The sequence below is a fragment of the Falco punctatus genome (genome assembly GCF_963210335.1).
Source record: "Falco punctatus genome assembly, contig: scaffold_22, whole genome shotgun sequence".
Taxonomy (NCBI): domain Eukaryota; kingdom Metazoa; phylum Chordata; class Aves; order Falconiformes; family Falconidae; genus Falco; species Falco punctatus.
Genome location: NW_027660223.1, coordinates 2,870,826 through 2,895,045, shown reverse-complemented (window position 1 = coordinate 2,895,045; position 24,220 = coordinate 2,870,826). Strand labels below are relative to the sequence as shown.

Genomic DNA, 24,220 nt, shown 5'->3' with positions numbered 1-24,220 from the left:
AGCTGCTGTGATGGGTTTTCATAAGTATACTCGAAAGAAAAGTGACAAGAGCACAGTGAGACAGCTGTGAAGTGTAGTAGAAGTGAAAAGAAAATAGACGTTTATGAACTTTCCTGAACTAATTCCTTTTGCCAAACCACTCCAGACAGGAAGAAGCTGGCACAGTGGTAATCTGCATCTGCAGCTCCTGAGAGAAGGAAAATGCTTCTTTGGCAAATGGAGCAAGAAACCTAGAAAATTAAGGATTAATATGTTCATTTATAGAGAAGCAGTGAGAACACAGTAAGATGAAATACAACCAAGGAGGATGCATTTAGAAGACAAAAGAGCCCTGGAAGGGAAGGTACTTAGCTTTGTTCAGAATGCAAACTATAACACGCAGTTCTTGGAACTGGTGAGCTGCACAGCTGAATGTTAAAAGAAATTAGTTCATACCACACGCAATACACAATCTGTGCCTTGAAAACCTGAAGGTACTTTTCTTTTCTGCCAGGAGAGGAGTGGAACACTGGATCTACTTGAAAGTAAGTAACCCTCCAGCTAATTTTATCTATCTGCTGCTAAACTTCAACAAAAATAGTTTTATTAATAAACTGAATTCCTTTCTGAAAACAGATATATCTATACAAAATAAAAATGCCTTTATTCCTGCTTTCTCACTAATCTGTTGTTATGGAGTTGTTTCCTTTGGAACGGTGTAGGTGGATCTGCACTAGCACATGTGCAGTCCCTGACACGCTTCTAATAACGCTTGGTGATAGCCATAGTGACAGGTATAGAGCAAACGGCACCACATTCAGAAGACAATATGATGCTGAAAATATCTGGACATGGTCTAACAACTAGTTCCTTTTGTCACCTTTTCCTTATTCGCCAGCCCAGATATTTCCAAGGGGGAAACTTCTGGACCTTTTCTGGTGCTATAGAGAGACCTGCCGAATTCACGGCATCTGTGACAAGGGCTACAGCTTTCTCCATGACTTCGTGATGTTGTGCTGCCACTAAAAGGTCATCCATATAATGATACAATAACACAGTAGGCATAGCATTTCGGACAGGACTGAGTATTTTTGCAACGTACCATTGACACATTGTAGGGCTATTTTTCATACCTTGTGGCAGTCCAACCCACTGATATCTCTGCAATGGAGCTTGCATGGTGATGCTTGGAAATGAAAAGGCAAATTTCGGGGCATCATCTGGATGTAACGGGATACTGAAAAATCAATCTTTAAGATCTATGACAGTTAGATGCCAATGTCGAGGGATCATAGTCGGGGACGGGAGCCTGGGTTGGAGGGCTCCCATATCTTCCATAGCATCATTAATTTTTCTAAGATCATGGAGCAAGAACCACTTGCCAGTTTGTTTTTTAATAACGAAAACAGGTGAATTCCATGGGCTGGTAGAAGGTACAATGTGTCCTTGGGACAGTTGTTCTGAGACTAAGTTTTGAAGTGCGCGAAGTTTTTCCAAAGAAAGGGGCCATTGATCCACCCAAATAGGAACATCAGTCTTCCAAGTTATTTTCAGGGTGTCACGCACTTCAATGGCCCCATCTAAAAATGTGTACGGATAGACATTCCCCATTGTGACAATATATCACGTCCCCACAAAACCATAGGGACAGGCAGCACAAAAGGTTTAACAGAAGCCACATGTCCCTCTGGTCCTTGAATTCGAATTAGTTCCAAACTCTGACGACTGTTACCGGTCCCCCCTATCCCAGCCAGTGTCTGAGAGACATTAGTCAGTGGCCATTGTGGAGGCCATTTGGCTTGAGAAATTACTGTGACATCAGCTCCAGTGTCAATGATCCCATTTAGTGCTATTTGTTGGTCATTGTAAATAAGGGTACACTGATACATAGGTCGCTGTGGAAAAATAGATTGTGCCCACAAAATGTGAGGCAACCCTGTAGAACCAAAACCTCCTCTCCTCTGCAGAGGGTGATCAGTGGTAAGAGAGCTTACCTGCCGGGATCAAAATCAATTGCGCTATTCTACTACCTTGAGGTATCGTACAAGGTGGAAATGGAGTCCATGCCATGATTTTGATTTCGTCCACACTGTCAGAGTCAACAACACCCGGTAAAACAAAGAGACCAGACAATGTTGTGGAAGATCTACCAATTAACAGAGCTTGTGTATCGGGGGGTAATGGTCCTTTGACATTTGTTGATAATAAATGAACCGAGGAATCGAGCAGTGTTACTGTGTGTGAGGTTGCCAGGTCCAGTCCGGCGCTGCCTGAGGTTGCTGGACAGAGACTTGAGGTGTCGGTGCTTCTCTCCGAGCTTGTTGAAATGTCAGCTGTGGCACTTGTGTCTGCGCGCGTCGCTGCCCCGCGCTCCGTGGTCGGTTTCCCTGTATCGGTTGTCCCTGGAAATCATACTTAGGTCAACATCGATTAGCATAATCACGCCCTTTCCGACATGTCGGACAAACTCCAGGACCAGGAGGTTGTTGTTTATTCCCCGCAGCCCGCGCAAGACAATTTCTCTTTAGATGACCAGGCTTACCACAACCATAGCAATTCCCCACACCACGCATCGCTGCAAAAGCAGCAGCCATAGCTTCAAACTTGTGGTCAACCGTACCGATTCGGTTACATGCTTCCACCATTTCCACCAGAGTGGGGTTCGGGTTGGGAAGAGACTTCAGTAGCCTTTTACAATCAGCATTAGCATTTTCAACACCTAGTTTTGTTAACAATATATCCCGAGCTTCCGCATTATCTACTTGACGTTCCAAAGCCTGTTTTAGTCTACCAATAAACTGCATATAAGGTTCTCGAGACTCCTGAGTGATGTTAGTAAAGGCTTTTTGTGGCTTTTGTACGTCAGGAACCTGGAAAAAAGCCTTTTTCGCCTCTTCTCTAATTGCCTCGAGAGCCGCACGGGGGCAGTGTTGAGCCTGCGCTACCGGATCAGCACGTGCACCGGTGCCCGTAAGATGCTCTATTGCCAGCGCAGCTGATGCAGCATCATTATGGTTAACGTACGTGAGCAGGAGTGCTTGCAGTCCCCCGCTCCAGTGCGACTCCCATAACGTGTACTGAGTCGGGGTTAGCAGCAATCGTGCTAAAGATTTCAAATCATGAGGAGTCATGATATAAGCATCAAACACAGAAGATAACAGACTTATAAAACAGGGAGAAGAAATACCACGTTCCGTAACCGTGCGGCGCAGTTCTTTAACAACCAAAAAAGAAAGAGCCCCCCATCGTGCTCCCCCTGCCCGACCCTGAGAATACAAGACCGGAGCAACTATAGTTTTAGCCATTTCTAGATCCCCCTCCTTTAAGGCTTGTTTCTTTATTTTTGCCCACACATCACGTAGATCAGGAGGGTATAAATCAGGTTCTTGTTCAGGCTCTACCGGTCCCGGGTCAAAGGGGTCTTCTTCTGGCAGATACTCCACTGCATTAACACCCAGGGGTTTGGAGCACTGTGATTTAGAGGCTGACAAGGACAGGGCTGTAGGAGCTTGCGACTCCTCCTCCTCCTCTCCTTCCTCTGCCTTTTCTTTTTGTGCTTTCAGAGTCTCAAAAATAACTCTCCACGAAGAGAGCAGACGGTGGGACTCAGTATTGCCTTTTGTTGTCGCAGAATCCCACAATTTCACCCCTGTGTCGTCCCAAAGTTCCTGCGTGAAAATTGTAGATGCATTCACTGCAGGCATATTTACTTGCACCCACTTAAGCATTGCTTTAAGGTCATGCCCAGAAATACTTTCCTTATGTTTGTTAGGGAGACCTTTCATAAGCTCATATACGTCTCTTTCTGGGGATGAAACCTGATTCCCCATTACGGATTTCCCACAGCTCACCTCTCAACTCCGGAGGGATTTCAGGCCGGCTCCCGCTTCCTTTCAGCGGATCATTCAAAGTTCTGTGGGATCCGTTGCATGTCGCTCAGTTAGGCGATTCGAGAGTCCGTCCACGTCAGATCCTTCACCGGATCACGTCGGGGTCACCAATTTGCAGCGAATGAAGAGACGGGACGCAGCTTGATGCAAGCAAGTTGTCGGTTTATTAGTGATTTTCTTACAATTATATACGTTTCTACCTTCTACATATTACACACCAATTGGTTAAATCTTAAGCGTAAAAAACACTGATTGGTTGATATTTAAGGCACACCGTTAAAACAATAGGAACTTATTAGTTTACCTTGACATAGCAACAGTTTCTATTCCAAAATTAGGGGGTTTCTTTCTAGGCGGCTTTCTTGATTAACAAAGTTACATATCGGCGCCATCCGTTCCCTTATCTGGCTACTTGTTTCTCTGTCCGCCTGGCTGCCTCCTCAGCTGTAACGGCTCAGGGGTCTGCAGTTGGCTTGTTCCTTGGTTCCCAGGGCTTGTGCCCTGCAAGTTCTAACAAGTCTCTGTTCATCAGGCTATCAGTACTTGGACTCTTGTCCTTGAGGCCTTGTCCTACAGGGGAACACAGACAGACAGGCTGACTCTTTGCACCAGCACTCTGCTGCCTCTTGGCACAGTTCTTTGCGTGACTTTGTGGGTGATGCAAGGTGAGGGGGTCGCTCTGAGCCAGCTGGCGTTTCCGCACCAGGCCAGAGGCGCAGGATCCCTTTGGGCACAGCTGTTCTCTCATCTTGCGTTCGCTGCTTAGATTTAGTTTAATGCCCTGTCCTATCCTCAAACAGCGTGGCTGTAGCAAACTAGAGAGGAAATGCCCTGCGGTCCCTGGCTCCCTGAGCTTGTGAAATGATCTGTTGCTTTGGGGAGGGACTGAGAAATGGTTTTACATCATTCGTATGGAAGGTTAAAATGATGTTGGCCTAGGGCAGTTCTCCATACTGCCCAAGTGACACAAGACCTTAATCTCACCGAGGTAGGCTTTGCAGAGGACGCTGTTTCCTTTAAAATGTGATTTATTAGTATGAATTAGCATTCATTTTGGGTGTGGAAGTAAATTGGTTCCCATGAAGGGCAAATTGCTGCTCTTCAACTAGAGAGAAGCAGCAGAGCAACAGATGAACATCACCCCAAATAGAAGTAGGGTGAGAGAACCCCCAGGAGCACTCATGTCCAGTACTTTGTCCCTTGTCTTGCCCTTGAACTGGTGAGTGTGTGGCATTAGGGAGCTGTGCCAGCAAGGTCCTCTGCACAGCTTCAGCGACACCACGGCGGTTTCTGCCGAACTGGGTTTTGTGCTCCTTGCAGGGCATTGGGGGAGGGATATGGGCTTCTTGGTGAGGAGCACATGGGGATTATACAGCAGAACCAGAATGTTGTACAAATTAGAATTTTGTCTCATACTTGATGGAGTGTGAGTCAGCAAAGTCCCGCAGTGCTGTCGCTCAGCTAGAAATGCATCAGTAGCATGGTCAGGATGTGCAGAGCACCTTGCAAAGCCCTTGGCCAAGAGGCAGGCTTTGGGAGATGGTTCTGTAAAGCCACCTGCGCTGGGCTTGCAGTTGCTTGCCTGCAGAGTATCTGTGTTAGTTGTGGAAGGCTCAGGAGTGCTGCCTTTGAACAACCCCTACATCCCTGATGCTGCATGATCCACAGGGACTGTGGGTAACCCAGTGAACTGGGATGCGGGTCTTCCTGATGGGGAGTTGGTTTGTATAATTCTCTTGCTTTGAATCTGTTCTTCCCTGGGGTAAGTCTGACTTCAGCGAAGTCACTCCTGATTGAAAGGAGTAAAATTGTGGCTAAGCCCTAAGTAATAGGGCCATGTGAGTTGTTAGTGGCTGAAATGCCACGTAGCCCTTTCTTGGAAAATGAGCAGTTTCCTACTGTCTCGCAGTCATTTGGGAACGTGCCACGTGGTTGGACTGTCAGTAAAGAAATAGCTGGTGTGCCTCTTGGTTTATTGGCACTTGTGTTATAAATGAACTGCTAATTTTTCTGCTGGGCAACATTTCCAACTTGTTACTCTTGCTGCTTCTGATTTGCACGTTTCTGTTTTATGGCTCCAGTTGTACAGCGTGGGTGTTCTCGTGCCAGCCCCTGTTCCCGTGTGTTCTTGCGTTATGGTCTGACGGCCTCTGCTGAATTGGAAACCATTGTGGCACTGACTGGCAGATAAACAACAGACAGAAATACTTCCATTTGTGCGTCCTACAGGCTTATTAATAGTTTATTGTAAAGGAAGAAGGAAGTAAGAAGCACATAAAAACATAGCAGAGCTTATTCTGTGTTGTACTCTTGCTCTTTTCACTGTAGCAGTACACTGTTTTCAGGCAATGCAAGTTCAGTCTGTGAGGTTTGTGAAATTCACTGCTGATGCTCGGTGGAGACTGAATTAATGCACATTGATTACTATGGAATACGACAGGACAGCGAGTTATTGCATTACTGAAATGAAGTCCTTTAAAATTCAGCCCAGCCCTGTTAGATGTTTTGTTGTGCACAGAAGCTATTCCACAAATACTTTTAAGATGACTCTTGTGAGGAGGAAAGGGGCAGAAGACCAAGGCAAATGGCGCGGCGCCACATGAACGTGAAGCCAAGTGACTCATTTCAAAGACTCCTGCGAACCGGCAGGTGAGGGGGGCAGGCGCAGGGGCACCCCCTCTGCTGCAAACAGATCTTCATCCTCCGGTCTCTCCTGTCTTGTGATGGCCCTTATTTTCCAGCCTTTCTGATATCAGGGTTTCAGCGGGAGCTTTCCCTGCTTGGCTTGCCCTGTTACCTCATGCTACAAGGATCTTTTCTGTGCAAGTTGGCTGCTGCAAGGAGTTCAGTGAAGCATTTGGGATAGGTTATGCAGGGAAACTGACATCTGAGTTTGGGGTTCTGGGCAGTTAGGGTTGATATTGCTGTGACAGTAATTACTGTTAGCCTGAGTTTACAAAGAGCCTGAAACAGCACCAAAGACGAGCAGCTGCTTCAGTCTCAGTGGGTGCCAGTTCAGGTGCCAGTGGTGATACCGGGAAGGCCAGAGCTTGTAATTTACTGCTTGTCACAGGGGAGCACGAGAAGGGGAACCATCATACAACTGTCTGTATCTTCCTTGAAATTGAGAGGGGAGTTGTATGAAGGATGAAGTCGTATTTTCATGAAAACCTATAGCCTGAAGCTGTGTCTAAACACAACAAACTTTAAAGCATAGATCGGATGCAACCCCTCTGTCATCCAGGCACGTTTATTTAGAAACCTGGTCTTAAACAGTCTGCTAAGGGTTTGCAGTTGCAAAGTAGAACAACATTTTGCACTGGTCTCAACTGTGCCCCTAGGCTGCAAGCAAGGGCGTAGCAGAGTTAGTGCCCTGGTAACACGAGGCAGTGCTGCAGTAGAGACTTTGCAACCTGTGGCCCCCAAGGGAGGGCAAGTCAGCTTTCAAAAGCTTAAGGGACCATAGGTTCACAGTGGCACAAGCAGCCAGCTTCTGCCTAGCACCCCTCTTGCCTTGGGTTTCCCCCTGTTTGGGCTGATGCTGCATTCAGCCTGGTGCAAGGTCCCACTTTGGTGGGGTGGTAGAGCGTGGCTGAAGGGTCAGCCCGCTCTGAAGTGCTGAGTCAAGCCTTGCACGGGATGCCATGTCCCACGGTGTCCCTGGAGAGGGGGCTTGGAGCATAATGTGCATCTGCGTGAATGGCGAGAGGCATCTTTCTCTCTCAAGGTCGTGGTTGTCTCTGTGAAACCAAATCCTTGCTGCTTTAGCCTTGCCCTCAGGTCCATGGAGAAATCCCTTGTGCATTGCTGTGCAGGTGGTCCCAGTGCCCCTCACCAGCAAGGGAGCTGGGAAGGCTGCCAGTGCTTGCTTTTTGGGGGGATTTATTTCTTGGGCTCTTAATTGCATTGCTGTTGATCCATTTGCTCCTTAGCAATGACAACGACTTGACAATTACTTCCTTTTACTTCCTTCAAGTAGCTCCAGTTGTTGAAGTTCCTTTTTTCTTTATCCTCCTGCTGATCTGAACTTGCATCCTCCCCTGCCTACCCGGCACCTGAAAGAGGGAGCTAAGTAAATATGGCATGCCAAGACTTAATAAGGCAGGTAGCTTTCAATTGGCTTTGCAATGCCTTTGTTACAGTAGTGTGGCCAAAAGAACAACAACAATAAAAGCAAATAACATTCTTCATTTGCTAATAAGTTTCTGAGGATCGAAACAGTGCAGGACGTGAAGTGCCCAGATAACAGGTGCTTTAAATTCATATGGGCTGCCCATAGCTTTTATTTTAGAGGGCTTAGCTGCAAGATTGAGTACAAAATTGCCAATTCAGAATGACTTGCTGAAGGTGAAACACTTTCCTGAAATGCGGTATTAAATCATGCAGGTTGCTTGCTGCAGTTCCCTTCCTAGTGTTTTACTTTCCAAATAGGAAAAGCAAAAGCCCTTCTGCAGATTCTAGGGTTAATATTTGAGATGTCTAGAAAAAGAGATTATTCTTTTTGTCTTGGATGGGGCAGCATCTGTGTTGACAACCTTAAACCCCAGCTGAGCAGGTGGTAGGTGAGGTGCTGGGTGGTGGGTGAGGCGCTGGCTGTCAGCGCCTGTGTTAGAGCAATAGGTACGTGTCTGTGCCTGGGCTGGCTGCCTTAGGGCCCTTCCAGGAGGGGGTGGGGATGGGAGCAGAAATCCCAGCTGTGGGGGAGTCTGGATCAGTTCTGCTGAAGGGAGTTTGCTGCTGTATGCAATTCCTAAATCAAAGTGCTTGCTGCTTCAACAATGATAAAAATATCAAATTAATTAAAAGCACTGAGGAAAACATCAGGGCAGCCAGTGAGTGATGAGAAGCAGAGCTTTTATCAGCTCATCAACAAGAGCGCTGCTGGGGGTAATGGCTCCTGGCCCTATGGCAGCAGTTTTACCACTGATTTCAGTGGGGGCAAGGTGATAGTTCCAGCGCAGCGATGCCACGCCATACATCTGGAGAATGCTCTGCTCATCTCTACAGTAACATGATTTTGGTAATTTGATTTGCCTTCCTGCTGCTAAATGCCAGGCAGCCGGGATGGGGGGGGATTGCCTGGCTCTGTTCTGCAGAAGGCAGTGGCTGGGAATGCACAGCCGGCTTTGCTCTGGCGGGGTGTCTGAGTGTCCCCCGTGTGCAGCTCCCGATGCCGCCTGCCTGGGGTGGGTGTGCTAACCAGGCACCCCGTCACTTACTCCTCTAGAACAGACCTTACAGAGGGGTGTGATTAAGGCATCAGCCAGAGCTGTCTCCTGAGGCTGGGGTGAGATGTAAAGGGAAACGGAGTTCAGACACAGGAAGAACTAACACCCTTTAACTCTAGCGCAGAGCTGGCGTAGGCTGCTGAGGGCAGGGGTGGAACTGTTAGTGCTTTTAAGTACTTGTGAAACCTCTTGCAAAAACAGTTTGGGTCTGGAGCTGAGCCAGCTCTGGTGTGGGGAGATGGACCAGGTGGCTTTTGAAGGGTGCGTGTCCCCAGCCTTGGCCCTATAACGCTGTGAGAAGGGGCAGGAAATACACCCGTACCCTACACTGCCCTGACACTGCCGCAATTGTCTAATTCCGTACGTCACCAGCTTGTGAAGTATTTCACCAAAGACTGACCGTTGCTCACGTATGTGGTGAAGTCCTTTTGAAAACGTACCTGAGCATCCCCTGCCGAGCTTCAACGAGGTCGCCGCGTTGCTGGCATTGGAGTTAGTGCTGTGGCACAGCTGGGTTCTCAGTGGTGCTTCCAATAGTCTGCGGTGGCGATTGAAGCAGGTTGCGTTAGTGCTGTGATCCCTTGCACGAAGAGACTGTTCTGGTGTCTCAGAATCAAAGCATCAGATAATTGTGGTGCTGTCAGCTTGCTGCGAAAGCGGGTGAATCGGTGAGCTTGTTTCTTTGCAAGTTAACGACCCTGTGCAAGTCATGCTACTGGAATGAAAGGTCATGAAGGTAAAAGCTACTGTTGCGTTACTGAATGATACTGCTACAGTCCTAGAAAACAGCAGTTTTTCTTCTGCCGTGGGAATGGTGCTAAATGCATTGTGCTGAGATTGTTTCTTTCCCTGCAGGATTATTTCCACGAGCTCATCTGCATCACAGAAAGGGAGAAGTTTGTTGTGCCTATCCGAGCTATAGGTGCCCAAGCTATCCTGGACTTCCCCGACCAGGTGAACTTCTCAGCCTGTCCCGTCAAGTACAGCACCCAGAAAACGCTGCTGGTTCGCAACGTTGGTAACCGGGTGGCCCGCTACTGCATCAGCACGCAGAGGTAGGGAGCTCATCTCTTTTTGCGCAAAACACTGTGGTGTGACAATATAGTTGGGAAACAGCGACAAAAAGGAACCAGAGCATGTGAGCTGCCGTGCTGCTGCCGTGGCTGGAGATGGGCAGGGCACGTGGGGTTTGCTGTTGATTATAGTGTTTGAAGCATGGCGCAACCTCTGCTTAAACTCTGCAAGCTGCAGAGTGGAGTTTTATAGTGCAACGGTGTCTTCAGTGCACAGCCGTGCAAGGCTGATTCTGTTAGACTGAAAGAGCAATTGTAAGAAGGCAGCTGGACTGCCCTTGGGCTGTGGAAGATCCTGCGGGGCAGACGACAGCTCTAGGAGCTCAGTTCCTGCAGACCAAGGGCAGTGTTAAGAAATGGGCAAGCTCTGAGCTGGTGGAAGAGACATTTAAGAATTTATCAGCAGCTTTATCAGCAGTTTGTCTAGAGTAGCGAGTGCAATCAGAGATGATAGATCAAAGCAATTGGTATTGAGACCCTGACAGAAACCCTGTGGGGTCCAGAACCTGGTTTTCCAGTAGGTTTGATCCGGTCCCTGGGATCCAATATTCTTCATTAGAATGAGCTCTTAAGCGGAGATGAGCTGGCAGCGGCTACAAACCTGCACTTTAGCCCCAAAGCAGAATGCCAATGGGCGCACAGGCAAAAGGTGCAGCAAATACCTGGTGTGTGGGTTGGGAGCCTTTTCTAGAGCTTTGTCTCTCTCAGATCTCCTGGAAAGTGCTCTAGCACTTTGTAGTAGCTACCGGCAACCTCCTTGATCTTCAGTGCCTTCTGAAATGGGTATGTGGCCCTGTTGGCCAAATATACACGTTCCTTGGGAGGCCACAAGCACGTGGTATTTGGGCAGTCTCCTGGTCAGGTGCCTGACATGTGCGGCGTTGTGGACAGCCTGTACTGTTCCTGTTGGTCTCAGAAGACAGTCACTGTTTTTCCAGTTTGCTGGACTGGAGAAGGTAATGCATTTTTGACACTGCACCTGCAAGGAAACCAGTTCAGCTGGCTGGTAGTTAGCTCCGAGTTGCTTGGTCCCAGAGGTCTTGGTGCAGGAGCTGAGGTCCAGAATGCAGCAAAGACGTGCCATCTGCCTTAGTGCACCTGAGTTGCTTCAGTTTCTTCCCCAGGAAAACAGGGGTCAAGAGAAGGCTCTTTGCTCTTTCTCCTGGGAAGCGTGAGGGTCCAAGAGGCTCCTACCAAAGCCTGGCAAGGCTATGGAAGCAGGCTTCCAGGATGCTATTTAAGCAGGCTGCTGCTTGTCACTGTGGAAATACGTAGGCAGGACCTTGTAAATCCCTGTACAGCTTCCCTCTGGGATTTCCAGATCTAGTCGTCACCACCAAAACAAGTACCCAGTCGTGTGTAGCATCTCTTGGCAACGTCCTTGCCAACTCTTCTATTGAGTGATCCAGCGTATGTTGAATCCTGCTTGATACGATTTTTATGCTGAACTTCAGCAATTGAATGTTTCAGTCCTGATTTGCAACAAAGGGATGGGAAGCGTTACGAAAGCTTTATTTCAAACTACACAAGAAAGTACGATTCTGAATAACTGGATTGCATGTGCGCAGAGATCAAAAGCTGGTAAGATTTCCCATGTCAGCCAAAGGCATCGGTCATCTCTTCCATTTCGTTATGAACTTTTGAAAGCCAGTTTGAAATTTCAAACTGATGATCTTTGAATATAAGCAGCGTTTTACTTTTTTATTCTAATTAGGTCACCCCCACTTTCCTTCAGATTTCTTTTTAAATACTCTGAGGTTCCTGTCTTTTTGCTCGGTTTTTTTTGGTTTGTTTTTTTTTTTTTTTTTTTTTGGCTTTAAGTGTTCAGCAAAATGTCATAATGAATTCCTCATTGGGAACTTTCTTAAAGGTTGAGTTCCTCTAATGCCCGTCTGTCTACCATCTGCCTATATATATGCACAGGTGTATAGGAAATATTGGAAATTTGGGGAACATGTGAAATGGAATTGGGCTGATGGAGAAGATAAAATCATAGAATAACTTTGGAAGAGACCTCTGGAGATCATCTGAGCAAACACACTGCTCAAAGCAAGTGTCAAAGTTTGATCAGGTGTGCACACAACACGAAAAGTAAGACCAAGTGATACCAACCTTCGTCTTTCCTTCTCAAGGCTGTGCAAAGCCATTTATCCCAGCATCTCCCTGTATGTGCTGTGCTCCAGCCCCTAAGCTCCTCTTCTGTAGAAAGGCTTTCGTGCCCACCAGCCTGTACTGCCAGGGATTCTTCCACCCCAAATACAGGTGTTTGCATTTCCCATCCCTCGGCTGCATGCAGTTCTGCTGTGTCCCCTGAATAGCAGCCCAGCAGTCCGGTATCTCGACTGTACTCCCCCAAGCTTGCCTGGAAGCAGCTCTCGGTGCAGCACTGCCTTTTCCTGATGTTACATTGTGCTATGCTGTGCTATGGGGTTAGAGAGGATCTGTCTGAGAAGCTCCATTTAGGAATGTCCCATCCAGCTCTGGAAGCTCAGGAAATGATCCTACATGGCACAGTGCTAGGAGCCGCCTTGCATCCCTCCCTGCAGTGCCCATTATACTACATGGAGGCGTGGGATTGGAGAGTTACCATGGGATGTACAGGAATGTGACAACAGAGCCTATGTGCAGGGAAAGAGGGAAAGAGAGAGCTTGTCAGATGCTGGCTCTGTGCAGGATTTTTTCAGTATGGAGATGGAGTCTTGGATGCTTTGACCTAACAGACTGTGTTTACTGGAATGGTTACAGTGCTCGACTTTGGCTTTTATACCATTACCAAAACATTCTGTATGCCAAGATTAAATGATCTTTGGGTTTTTTTCCTGCAATAGGTCTTAGTTGACAGATGAGGCAATTCAAACCAGTAATTTTACTGTCAGTCTTGGGGTTGGAGGCAGCTTTTAATGAAATCAATTCTCACAAACTCAGATGATTTATAATGCAAATTAAGGCACCAGTGGACTAAAGGGGTTGTGGTTGTAGAAGAGAAACATACCATGGGACGAAGGATGTTGCAGCCTCGTTGCACGCTGCACTGACTAAACGTACGGTTGCAGGAGAAAAGGCAGCGCGGTAGTCGGGAAATCCTGAGCCACAGAATTGTCAGCGTTGTTCACTTGTCAGTTGTGTTTCTGACTTGTCAGGAGTATTTTGCCCGTGGTATCCTCATGGGATTTAACTTTTGCCCAGCTTTGTCAAGATGGGGAGCTGATGCCTGGTGAAAGCAAGCAAGATGTAAACACCAAGATAGATCACAACGAAATTGCTTACTAACCTGGTGTTGTTCCCTTTCTGAAGGGCAATTACGGGCAAGATCTCAGCAGGTTGTGCTGGGAAGGTCTCCCTCAGATTGGTGCAGCTAGATGAGTTTATACAAGCCGGGGATTGCAAGGCACCACTGGGAGATCTGGACCTGTGACAGTTTAGATGTTGTACAACAAAGCAAACATACAAATGGGCATAGTTAAAAAGGATGTCAGAAGAAGAGCTATTAATAAACCTCCAAACCTTATCTTTCCTGTCATTTCAGGAGCAGTAGTGATTCACTAACAGGGTAGATCTAACAGGACAAGAATTATCCTAAAGAGCAGCTCACAATTAATGGCTAAAAGGCCAGAGTTTAGCCTGCCAGCTTCATCTCTTGGCAGTGGCTTTCATGTGGCTATTAGTGTGTCAGGGACGAGGGACGTTTCCTTAGCATCTCTTATCTGTAGGCTGCAGGGAACAGCTTAGTGACGTGCACTGAAGTTCAGAGTTCAGGTTAAGCATGGACCTTGCATCCCTCTGGGTCTTTGAGAACCAGGTCTACGTGAGGGATAACAAGCTCCTGCTACAGCAGGAACCAAGTTGTCCTGTGGGTACAGCGTGGGGTGGGAGGCAGGAGGTGCAGCGTCTGACTTGCGCTCTGTTTCTCAGTCCTGAGAATGAGTCCTGACCTCGGTGGGATCCTCTTCTCTGGTAATTTGAAGATACGAAGGTATCTACTTTCTCGGGCATCCCCTGAAGTCATCCTCAGGAGTGTCATTCCCATCCCAGCTATCTGAGGGCAGGGGTATGCAGACAAGGGGATGGAGTAGGAAGGGGATGGGATGGGAGGTAGTGCTGAAGTGTGGCCCTTAACCAGCAACTTTTCTGTTCCGGCAATGTTTCTGGTAAAAACAACAAAATAAAAGAGGTGGGGGGGAATTTTTCTGTGCCTTTCCCCCAGCAGGCAGTGATGCCAGCCAAGCACCAGCAGAGCCCTGCCCAGTATAACCAGGCACAACCCCCAGTGCAGGTGCAGGGCCATGTAGAGCAGCCTGGTTCTGAGGCTGGTGGCACCTTGGCTTTCCTCCTCCCTCTCAAAAGTCTCAGGTCCAGCACGTGAACATTGCAGGCCCAGTGCTTCCCCATTAGTCACTGGTGATGTTCTTGCTAGTTGTAATGGGAGCAGGTCAGGCCCCTAATTGCAGCAATATCTCCTTAATGAGCAGGAACTCCAGCAATTTCATCAGCTGTCACTGCTTACATGAACGAAGCTCAGCTTGCACATGGCTCCAGTTTTTCACATTATTTTTGTGGGCTGCATTCCCCAATCACTGGGAAACTCTGCAGAACATATTTTTAAGGTTAATTGACCACCAGCAAAGCGCTAAACCAAATAACTTTTGCTTTCTAAGTGAGGCTGTACAAGAGCCACAAAGCCCAGCTGCTGTTGTGCAGAAACATGTTGCATCTGACTTTTCCCTGAGCATTAAAGGACTGAATTATGTGTCTGTCAGCCAAGAGCTGTTTACCTGGCCACAAATCATGATTGCTCTTGTTAAATCCAAAGTACACCAAAACCTTTTCATCATTATTTCCAACGCATTGCACAGAATTTCTCCAGCGGGCCAAGCAAACAGTTACCAAGCCTGGATCACAACCCAGAGCCCCAGATTGCATTGCTTGTGAATACACCGAAAACCTCCTGTTAAAGGTGCCTTGAAATGCTCCTGGTAATGGTGCTTCATTTAGCTAGAGATTTAATTGTTCAGGCTGTAAATGGGATACTCCTTTTGTGTCTTGTTTTCTTGTTTCTGTATCATTCTAATGTGCCTTTGCACTCCTACAGATTTTTCTTGGCTTAGGGCAGCTTTCATTGAAACACTGATAAAATGTGCCCTTTCTTAGGCAAAACCAGGATGCTTTCAAGGTAAAAAAAAAAAAAAAAGAGTTGAATTCTGCAACTTAAACTCCAGTTATTCTCTGGTCTTCAAGAAGAAATTCTCTTCTCCCTGTCTGATTTCCAGGCTGCAATCTCATTGGGACAGGCATTGCCTTGACATTTGTATCTCTTGAGGTGTATAGGTGGCAGGAAAAGACGGATTCCTGAGGAACTCAGTGTCAAGTTGTGCATGCAAATAACTCTTGCCATCTCTGTGCCCTTCAAAAACCCTCCTCCGATCGTACCGCTAGCAGTCAGACTCTTGAGCCTTGCTGCAGAGAACTGGATGCAGGGTATGGGGGAGATGAGGTCATTTTATAGCTTAGGATCTTTATAGCTTAGGCTGGAGCTCTTCAGGAGTTGGGTCGGTGGCTCAGTTCCTGGCCCTGTATGTTCTCTTTTTCTGCTGCTGACTGTGGTTTCTTGGCCCCTTGCTAATACAGGTGAGCTGGAGTGAGCTAGATGGCAGAAGGAGCGTAGTCCCCAAATGTCCCACAGTAATCCTGATGTGCCTCTCTGTGTTGCAGCCCTTTCTCTGTTGATCGCTCTGCTGGGACTCTTGGGATTGGCGATGCCGTGCAAGTAACAGTGGACTTCCACCCAGAGAAGACTGGTGATTATTCCGGGTCCCTGACAGTACACTACGACACAGGTAAGGTCTGGGCACTGCATGGTGCCCAGTCTCTGCGTCCTTCAAAACAGAGACCTTTCAAAGCAGAAAAATGTGAAGCTTGCTTTGCAGACTACTTCTAAAACCTTGTATTTCAGAACCTCTGCATGTTTTGGTGCTTCAAGTGAGCAGGTAAGGGACAAAGGCTGAGTGTGCCCTTGTTCTGTGTGGCTGTGTGCCGGCCTCTCCCTGGGGGATGCTTGTGTTGGCTGGGTGCTCTCCACCCAGCCCCCCCATGACTGTCATCTACCATCATTCCCTGTTGTCCTGGTCACCTTAACTCCCTCTCCAGGTGTATCTCCCCTGTCCTGGCTTTGCCTCAAAGAAAAGTGACAAATAGTTGGTGTTTAGGGGGGCTTTTAAAGTGCATCCCCTCAAGCGGGAATGAGGTTTTTTGGAATCCGGTTTTGCTGGGAGTTGCTGAGTCGGAGGCGGGAGGAACCTTGATTCTCCGTTACGGTGTGCATATGCACGTGTGAAGCTTCATTCCTTGGCGGTGCTATGTTTGAAGCACAACGTGGGAATGCGTGCCTCTGTCAGACTCGCTGCAATGCCACTGTCTCTTACACATCTGTCCCCTGCACTGCTTCTACGTTGTTTTGCCGCAGACCCTTGTTCTTTCTTTTTGCCCTCTACCCACCTGCATCCCACAGCTCACGACATCAGGACTAATGCAGCCAGGACTTGAGGGCTCTTGGGATTTGGCAGGAAGAGCTCGCTGCCTCCTGAGATAGGTGTAAAATTTATATTAGGCTAGGAGAAGCCAAGATCAGGCCACAGAAACACCATCAGCTTTAAGCTTCACTCAAGAGTAAGTGGGGAATATCTTTAGGAAAAGGCGTCATGTTAAAATGCTTCTGTCGGCCTTGGCTCAGCAGGGGTATGTTGTGGTGCCGAACGAGATGCTTCCTCAGTTGCATGAAGGCACTTGGCGTGTGTTTCCTCTCGCCTGAGAGGGAGGTTTGGTTTGTCCCTGTTCCTCAGCGTTGGTCCTTGGAAGTGTGGTGTCCTAACCGAGGTGATACTGTGTGCTGCTTTAGCCCGGCAAAGAGCATTTTAGTTGTCTTGGGTTTGTGGAAGTTACAAATGCTCCTGTATCTTCCAAACGCTTATGTAGCCTTACGACTTATTTCAGCTTTGTCTAATGTTTTCCAGTTATTGACATATTCACGGAGAATGGTTTATGCTCAGAGGAGCTTATTGTTTTGGGTAACAGTTTCTAGGAAGAATAAATGAAATATCAGCTAGGGAAGCACAAAAAAGTGCCTTATTTGTATGCCTATACAGAATCTATAGGATGAAATTGAGAGGGATAGAATTTCTCTGGGGCAGATGAGCAGTGACAGTGGAGACTAGGGCCGTGGGGTTTATACTTTGTGACGGAACAGAGTGAGTAAATAATTAGGGCCAGGATCTTTGTGGCTTGCTTTGAAAAACCTGAGAGTCTTGTTCTTACTGAAACAGCTGGTTCCTCCGTAGTCAATCTTTGCAAAAGTGATTTGTGTGGGTAGGCCACGGAGATAAACTCTCTGCTGGCTCTGAGATGGGTGATTTCCCAGGAACATGTGCAGCTCCCTGGGAGAAGAACCCAGGATTTCATTTCTGCCTGCCAGTACAATGTGGCAGTTATTTTGAAATAAACTACGAATTGCGAAGGAGAGCAAGGGGATAACGAAGGGATTATCTCTCTAGCTTTGAAGCACACAGGTAAGTGAAAGGCTGCTGTGATTAATTGCTAAAGTGAAGCAGAAACGTTTAATCAATCAGTCCTTCGAGGTGTGGTGCAGAGCTTATTGCAGGAGTAGTGCAGAGCACCAGACAGCGTTCCCTGACCTCGCGCGGCGAGCCCTGGCTAATGTGTCCGGCACCACGACAGGCTCCCTGTGATGCGCGTACAGAAAGCAGCCGGGTTGCTCTTTCGGAGCCACCAACAGAGTGTTTATTAAGAAACAGAAGTGCTAAGAGCAAAACAGCAGTTTAAGGTGTTGGGAGGCGTTTCCCTCGCTTTGCTGTGTATCAGTACTGACTTGCTCGCAGGCAGCAGTAGTTCTCAATGGATCACACCCTTCTTAGGGTGACTTACGCAGGATCAGGTGAACATTGCTTAAATTTCTGCTGAAGCTGGGTCAGATCTGTCCCTAGCATTGCTTAAGCAAGCATGGAGCTCTTCCATGTGAACAAGTCACAATTTTTCCCTTAGCGTATGATTTGGTTGCTTTAAATTGTGTGTCCTTTGGGCTGCTTAGGAGCACAGGTACTGTCCCCTGGCTAGACTGTGTGTGTGGTGGTGGTTCTGTTGCTACAAATTTATGGATGAGCGTGGAGAAAATGTTTGCTGCTACGAGCGTAATGATTTACAATGAAAACTTGTCCTTCAGTGCTTTACATGCCTAAACTCCTTCTTTTCACCTGTGTACATGTGTCTGGGTGTGAAAAATCCCAGCTCGTACTGAAATGAGGGTGACTTGGGATGTTCTGGGCTCCAGCATATCCCTGCCCAGCACCTTAACATCAGATTATGGTACTTGAAAGGGTTTCTGAAACCTGCGTGCGAAGCACTCGTACAGCTTTGGAAAAGGTTTCAATTCCACTGAAAGTCCTGTTGGTCACTTGGCCTTTCCCAGATGACGTTCAGCCCACCCTGTGTGGACCGTGTGGATGTGGGAAAATAAGTTTATGGAGGTAAGTCCTGGTCTCAACCAAGTCAGTATTCATAAAGTTTCGATATTCTTTCAGCTGTCAAGTCCTGCTCAAGTGAGATGATGCCCAAGCTGCTTGCCCTGAGTGCTGCTGATTGTACACCAAACCCAGTTTGCTGCAGTAACAACATTTATTGCAACCTGGCAGCGTAGCACCAGCTTGGTGTGGGAAGGTGAGCTTTGCTCAGGGACACGTGGCTGAGGAGATGCATGACGGGTTCCCAGAGGTGTGACAGAGGTGCAAAGCAAATCCACCAGTCCAGTGCCATCCAGAAACAATAACGTCTACGGCAGGTGCTCCATGCAGGTGCAGAAGGCTGCCAGAGACAGGAGGTGCCGGAGAGATGCTTGGAGTTGTGAAAGGAGAATTGCTTCTCTACTCAGAGCTCCCTAAATGCTGACTCACATTAGACTCCTGTCTCCAAAGAGTACCTAGTATAGTATGATGGGTGGTCTTCAAGGTGTAGGACCAGATCCTGTGCCTGTATGTGGGTGCCTCCAGTGCCCACTGGCTCTTGTGGCAAGGTGCTACAACACGCTTCTAGCCCAGGGGATCTGTGGTGCGGCACTGAAATTCCTCTGTGCAGTTTTTCCCCATTGGTTGCTGCATCCCTTGGCATCTCTTTGTCAGCACAGAAAACTTCAGTAATTAGCAAAGCACCACTGAGCTTGTGCATGGCTGACAGACACTATGTATTGAGATGCTTTTATTGCTGTCAGTAATAAAAGTAATGATGCAGATGGCTCTCTTTCAGTAGCTCTGTGAGTCTAATGCAGAAGCAAAAGCCTGGGGGCAGGATCTCACCCTCTTTGAGGAGGGAGATCAGAACCCATACCCATAGGAGTATTTTAGGAGACAGCATACCCAAGAGGAGGCAGCCCTCAAGCAGGACTGTCTATTCCATTACTCTTCTGTCTCCCCTTGGTTCAGAGCCCCAAAAAGCGGTTTCCCCAGAAGAGAGGTAACGTGTGTGGCTCAGGAGTAGTTCTCGGTGGTTTTAGTCCTGCTGGAAGCCTCCAGCCTTGTGCTAAAAGCCTGGTGAGGAACCATCTAGGTGTTTGGCAGATGAATACCCTGTTTTCCCTCAACTTCCCACACAGCTTGCAGGAGGGCTGACAGCTGCTGAGCAGGAGCTGTGCTAAAGCAAATCTTGGCTTGTTTGCTGTGGATGGCAGACCCAGGCTCAGAGCATCCTTTGTGGTTCTGCACGCCCAGGGCACAGTTGGGGGAGTTCAGCCTCGGCTCCTTAATTACTTGCTTCAAGGGCAGGTAGAAAGTGCGAGCAGGGTCTGATTCTGGCTCCGTGGTTGTTAATCAGAGTGAGTTTTCCTGCGCTGGCTCAGTTCCTGTCCCCATAGGAAGTGGGTGAAGTCATGTCTCCCCTCCTGAGCCCTGGGCGGCAAGACTTGCTCTGTGCCAGATTCAGGTTATTCCTGTATGGCAGGAGAGAGCAGCTAAATAGGCTTCTTCAGTGCAGCACGCTGGGAGCTGGAGATGATGTGGAGCAGAGCTTGCCTTGCCCTGGGTCAGGGAGGGCTCTGGCTGCCTTGTTCCCCTGCCCCTGAGCTTTGCTGCCTGGCCCTGACAGCAGGGGGTCCCCAGCACCGTTTCCTCCCCATTGCTGCTTGCTAGGCGTGGGGCAAATGCCATCAGCCTCGTAGAATCATAGAATGATTGAGGCTGGAAAAGACCTTGAAGATGACCAAGTCCAACTTAACCCGGATTGCCAAGCCCACCGCTAAACTGTGTCCCAAAGCACCACATCTGTGTGTTTGTCAAACACGTCAGGGGTGGTGATTCCAGCCTGCAGCGTGGAGAAGCAAGCCCTGCCGGAGCCGTCTCCTCCCTGGCAGGGTCCCGCCAGCCCCCCAGTCCCGAAGGCTGGCCAGCAGCTGCTGCTTAGGCTGCCCGCACGCGGGGGGCTGCTGCAGGGGGGTTTGGTACTGAGCACTGGAGAGCTACTGGGATGTGTGGTTTGGGTTGGTCAGTAAGCGTGATGAGCTGGCCTCAGATCTTCCCCTTCCTCTAAGCCAGCACCAACACTTGCACGATAGACAAGATCTCCTTAGGGCAGAATGGCTGCAGAATCGTGGCCATAGACTCCCTAAAGATCTGCACAATCCAGGCCTGGAATTAGAATTGTGCTGAAGTTGTTGTGCTGAAGTTAACAAGAAAGTGGCCTTGATCTATTCCTGAATCCTGAGACCAAGTAACTTTGTTGTACTAACAGGCCATGGCTGTAACAAGCGGCAGCTGTTAGGGAAGACAGGCGCAAGGCCAAGGGAGATAGGGAGCGGGATGGGAATAAAGGCAGTAGCAAACCGCAAGGCTAAAACATGGCTAACGCAAGTAGCTGCATGGATAGAATGCTTGTTCTAATCATGATAATTAGTGGTGTGAGAGCAGCGCATGCTTAGGGGCTAATCACCAATTATATGTTTGCTTTGGGAACATGCTTGTGTATTGAGGCTGTATAAGAAGTATTAGAAGCCAATAAAGATGAGCAAGATGCATAACTCGTATTGAGTAATTTCTTGACTCCGGCAGACCCCTCTCCCAACAGTAGATCTGGAAGAACTGGCTGGGGATCACTGTATTTAGTGTGGCAGCAGTGCTCAGGGTGGCAGGGGATGTCAGAAGAGGATCTGGGTCTTCTGCCCTACACAGGACGGCCTGAGCCACTGCCCTGAGGTGCCTCAGCCCTTCTCGGTCCAACCACAGGCAGCTTCTCTGTGCTGCGGCAGCCTCTGGAGCTGTGAGTGATAACCGCCAGCTTGAGAAAACACCGAGGTTTCATCACAAATGGGGGGAAATGAGGCATGAGATCACAGGAAAAATCAAGGCATATGAAACACGATTAATTAGGGAGCTGATGTGGAGCTCTTCAGTCACCTGTGGCACGACAGAGAGTTTGATGTGGTGTGTTAGAGCCATTTGGGTTTGGTGAAGATGACGGTAACTACAGAACCAGGTGTGCTCGGCTGGCAGGAGGGCAAGCACAGCCTGTGCATCTCGGCCACGGTGGGAAACTGCAGTAGGGGCTGCATCGCGTTGCAAATGGGCCGAGGGGAATTGTCAGGGGCGTTACCGACTGCTCAGCTCCTGCACAGATCAGCATGGGGTTCCCAGCCGGAAATGTCGATGTGTTGGGATGCTGAATCCCTTTCTTCAGCTGAAATTGATGCTGGACTTAGCTGAATCAGCTTACTTTGGTAAATGAGGCCACCTCTGCAAGGGCTTGGTGGTGTGTTAGTGGCCACTGTACACATGCAGGAAGCTCATTAAATCCCAGCCCTACGTTTTTATTGATGTTTGAGGCTGAACAAGTAACGGCAGCACGGATGTGCCATCACCTCTGGGCATCTCAGCTACTCACAAGAGTAAAACATTACTTCGCTGTGATATTAGTCTGTGGTTTTGTGCAGACTTTGGAGAAGACAACCATCTCTGCATGCCTCTCTTCTCTTTCCTTTAAGAACCCCCTTTCTACCAAAGGTCCTGTCATCTTGCCAGGCTGGCACTGCCATCAGTAGCTTCTGGGAACTTGTTTGAAAACAAAATGAAAATCCTATTGACTTAGCCTTTAGATCAAGCCTTTTCCTTTGTCTTTTTTCTCTGCAAACCCACTGATGGATGTGGATAGGCAGCAGGGTTTAACTGAGGTTCAGCCCTCGCTCTGTTGTGTTTCACGTTCCTGAGATCACTCAGGTTGCTGAGCCCTCGCGGTTTGTACTGACTCCAGCCGGAGCGGAGGAGGCTCAGGACTTGCCTGAGCAAACCCTCTGCCTCGCTGCATATTGACCTGAGCTGTGCCTGTGTTGTGCAGGATACCAGGGTGGGAATGCCAAAACCATTTCTGGTTTTAACCTTGGCCTGGTGTGAGCGTTCACAGGGGCTCTGATGTCGCAGTGTGTTCGGTTGCTATCGAGCTATATTCACGGCAACAGCCCCATAGCTTCTGGTGGCCACCACTGTGTGCCACTGCTGGTCAGGTCTGTAGCTCTTCATCGCCGCGCAATTCTCCGACCCTTCAACACCAGGCAGGCTGGTAGTGGCTTCTTACCAGTGCTGAGAGGTGAGGAAACCTTCTGCTTCCCTAAGCAGCATCCTCTCTTGGCTCTAAAGTTTCACTGTAGTGCATGAACTGATGTTATTATTTCCGTTTGTGTTTAGTGCTAGCAGACGCAGACAAACTTGTTTTGTTTGGTGAGTTTTTAAAGATCTTGTTTCCTGTGTTATCCAAAGGTGTAAGCCAGGCTCTGACACCGTGGTTATTACAAGAGGCTGCTCTAGCTTTTCCTTGGACTGCCAGGCATTTAAGAACTTTGCAAAGGGATTTTCCTTTCTGCTTGTCTCGGGTCGTGAGTGCATGTTGTGCTTTTCTTCCTTCACTTGTGAGAATTCCCAGCAGGATTGGCTAGTTTCTGTCGGACTTTTATGTTCTTGTATGTCTGCTTCAAAGCAAGTGCAGGGTGGCATATACTGTAGGCAAAAAAAGGTGTAAATAGGAGTTCGTGCAATTATATGTTGACTTTGCATCTTAATCACAGCAGCACTGCAATGGACTGAGGATTGGTAACTAATACTTTATACAAATAATTGGTTATATAGGCTTTTATAGTTCAAATCAATTAGAATGATGGGCGAGTATAATTGGTCTCCGAAGTGTTCCTTTATGTCAGATCAGCTAACAGTTAGCAACAGTTTCCTGTCTTTGTTCCCCTTTTCCACAACTGCTTGTAACAATGATTTTTCTTTATATATACTGTTTTAGATAAGGTTGTTACATTTCTTGCAAACAGAGTATGGCCTTCGCCCCTCTCTAGGACCTTGTGTTTCAAAGCCGATGGTCTGTCGCTTTGAGGGTAGAAGAAGAGAAATTAGGTTTGTGCTTCATTTGCTTGATGTTTTTTTTTTTTTTTTTCCCATGGCTTTATATCTTCAAAACTATGTAACACCCCTTCTGACAAAAATGCTGCTAAAGCAACCTGTGGAGTTGACTGCAGGAGCACGGCTGGGGGGTGGGTGCTAAGAGGGCTATTTGGAGGTTAAAAGTCCCCTTTTGGCTGTTTTGTTCATCCCCAGAAGCAGACTTCCAGGTGACGCCGCCTATCCCGTTCTTAGCCTGTGAAGGATTTCTGGAAGAATGTAGTTCTCATCTCTTTGCAGGGCATCCTGGACTGCAGCTTGTCTCTTCTATCATCAATGGAAATCACTAGTACGTTCTTAGGTGCCATGAACCCTGGATGCATTTCAGGGCAGAACTGACCATTCATTAGTCTCCTTTCCTCGTGGATCAATCAGCGTTTGCTGAGAAGCAGAGGAGTAGCTTGAAGGGTGATTGATTTATGAAGTGGCGTATTAAACATGCCTTTGCCAGGCAATCAGAATGAAGATTCCTGCTCTGTTTTTCCCCGTGGGCCAAAAGCAATGTTTCAGTTGATCAGGGACCCCAGCGTACCATGGCTGTAGTACCAATAATGATTAAAAATAGCCCA

The 24,220-nt window shown here is 48.0% G+C and overlaps 1 protein-coding gene across 1 annotated transcript in view; it reads left to right on the top strand.

Annotated features, from left to right (window-relative positions):
- Nucleotides 1–3,918: 3,918 nt before the first annotated feature.
- LOC308057528 (ribosome-binding protein 1-like) overlaps nucleotides 3,919–24,220 on the top strand; it is a 72,280-nt gene continuing 51,978 nt past the window's right edge. The window contains exon 1 of the mRNA XM_080411610.1: nucleotides 3,919–4,023. The gene's annotated coding sequence lies outside the window, so the exon portion shown is untranslated. The remainder of the gene's footprint in view (nucleotides 4,024–24,220) is intronic.